The sequence below is a fragment of the Homarus americanus genome, unplaced genomic scaffold (assembly GCF_018991925.1).
Source record: "Homarus americanus isolate GMGI-L3 unplaced genomic scaffold, GMGI_Hamer_2.0 scaffold4598, whole genome shotgun sequence".
Taxonomy (NCBI): domain Eukaryota; kingdom Metazoa; phylum Arthropoda; class Malacostraca; order Decapoda; family Nephropidae; genus Homarus; species Homarus americanus.
Genome location: NW_024721460.1, coordinates 19,260 through 21,407, shown reverse-complemented (window position 1 = coordinate 21,407; position 2,148 = coordinate 19,260). Strand labels below are relative to the sequence as shown.

General features: G+C 43.9%; 1 non-coding gene across 1 annotated transcript; it reads right to left on the bottom strand.

Moving 5' to 3' along the window:
* Positions 1-1,754: 1,754 nt before the first annotated feature.
* On the bottom strand, positions 1,755-1,947 carry LOC121861725. The gene has a single exon (XR_006088067.1). It is a non-coding gene; the product is annotated as a U2 spliceosomal RNA (small nuclear RNA).
* Between the last annotated feature and the right edge of the window lie 201 nt (positions 1,948-2,148).

Sequence of the window (2,148 nt, the reverse complement as noted above, 5' to 3'; positions counted from 1 at the left end):
ATAAATAAATAAAATTAATAAATATTGAAGTGATAACCGTGGTAACATTATAAGATGTTCTTATTACCACCATCCTATTGTACTATTCCAGATGATACTAAATGTTACATAATACTTCCTTGAGATAAATGTAGAGTATGTATCAGGTGTCTAAAAAGAGAGCTCAGGTTCTCAACTGGCTCAGCCATGTTAATATTGTTATTATTATCCACTCTGTATCTGTTTTTTTCTGGCTAAATAATCTGATTCAATTCAATTCAAATTCAGATGGTAACCACCCAAGGACCGAATAAATGGAGTTACATCGTGCTTTTTTGCAACCCAGAAAAAGGTCGCACCTGTGTCTGACCCATATTCTGGAACGGGGTGGTAATATCGACATTATTTACCTAGATTTTGCCAAGACTTTCGACAGTGTACCCCACGAAAGGCTGAAAATCAAACTGGAAGGGTACCTGAATTCGGGGAAATGTCCTAGCGTGGATAGAAGACTTTCTACATGACCGCAAGCAGTGTGTGGTGACTAATGGCACGAAATCGTCATCTGTACTTGTCACAAGTGGGGTACCACAGGGCAGTGTATTGGGCCCGCTGTTGTTTGTTTGTTTCATAAATGACATGCCTGACGTTGTACACTCCTCCATACAAATGTTTGCCGATGACGCCAAGTTATTTCGGGAAATTAGGAACTAAGCGGACTGTGAAGAGCTGCAGAAGGACCTCTGTGGGCTCCAGAAATGGTCGAAGAAATGGCTGCTGAGATTCAATGTCACGAAGTGTAAGAGGATGCACCTGGGGCGTACCAACGGTAAGGAGGCGTATCATATGTCCCAACGGGATGAAGAAACTGCACTAGTTGAGACTGTATGTGAGAAGGACCTAGGCGTGTATGTTGACAATGAGCTGAAGTTCTCGGGCCATTGCGAGAAGAAGGTAAATCAGGCAAACAAATTTTTGGGTCTTATAAGAAGGTCGATTAGATATCTAGACGGTCCGTCCTTCGTAACGATCTTCAGGAGTGAAGTGCTTCCCCATCTGGAGTACTGTCACCCCATCTGGTCCCCGAGATATGCTAGGGACTGTCAGTTGGTTGAAAATGTCCAAAGGAGGGCCACCAGACTGGTGCCTGCACTTCGGCACCACAGCTACCCTGAGAGATTGGAGCGCCTGAACTTGCCTAGCTTATACTACAGACGGGCAAGGGGGGACCTAGTTGAGGTGTATAAGCATCTCAGGGAGCACTACTCAGTTGAGTGTCCTTACTTGGAGCTGGCGGACGCTCGCCTCACAAGGGGTCACAACTCAAGATTGAAGAAGCCGCAAGTCCAGAAAACTGTGAGGGCAAACTTTTTCGGAGTGAGGGTTGTAAACTCTTGGAACAATCTACCAGAGAGTGTTGTGACGGCACCGAGTGTGAGCTCTTTCAAGACAAACTTGACCAACACTGGAGCGGGTTCAGGTACATTCAGGAGCCGGTGCCTGCTCAGTATTTGCCAACAGTGCGTGATAGAGACGTGACCGATCGCCCGGGCGGCTAGCGAGCCGATCTTTTGGTGAAGAAGATAAATGAAAAGGAAAAGTAATCAGAGACATGACCGATCGCCCAAGCGGCTAACAAGCCGATCAGTGGCGAAGAGAATAAAAGTAAAAGTAAAAGTGACATACTATACTATGTACAGCGATTATAATACACTATGTCCATCGCCATCTTACTCAAAAGTTACGTATAATAAAATGATTTAATTTCTCCCCTTGGGGAGTGGACCGATCCCGGAGTCACTGCAATACCGGGCCAATCCGCGTCAAAGGTGGGGCAAGCCCCTAGCACTTCGCCAAGATCCAAAAATCAGTTTAATATAGACGATCCCACATGGGGATCGTATCAGATACTAAGCTGATAAGAACAGATACTACACTTTGATCTTAGCCAAACGGCCGAGAAGCGATGTCGAAAATGTTGTTGCGATTAAAGCAATGGACATTGCATAATAACATTAACTTGCTTTTAAATTGGTGCAACAAGGGTCTGTGACGAGAGATGTTTGTAGATAAACCGTCAAACTCATATACAACAAAACTAAAAGTATAGATAACTAAATGGTATTTATCTAACCAATCATTATATTATTCTTTACACTTCATTGTTAT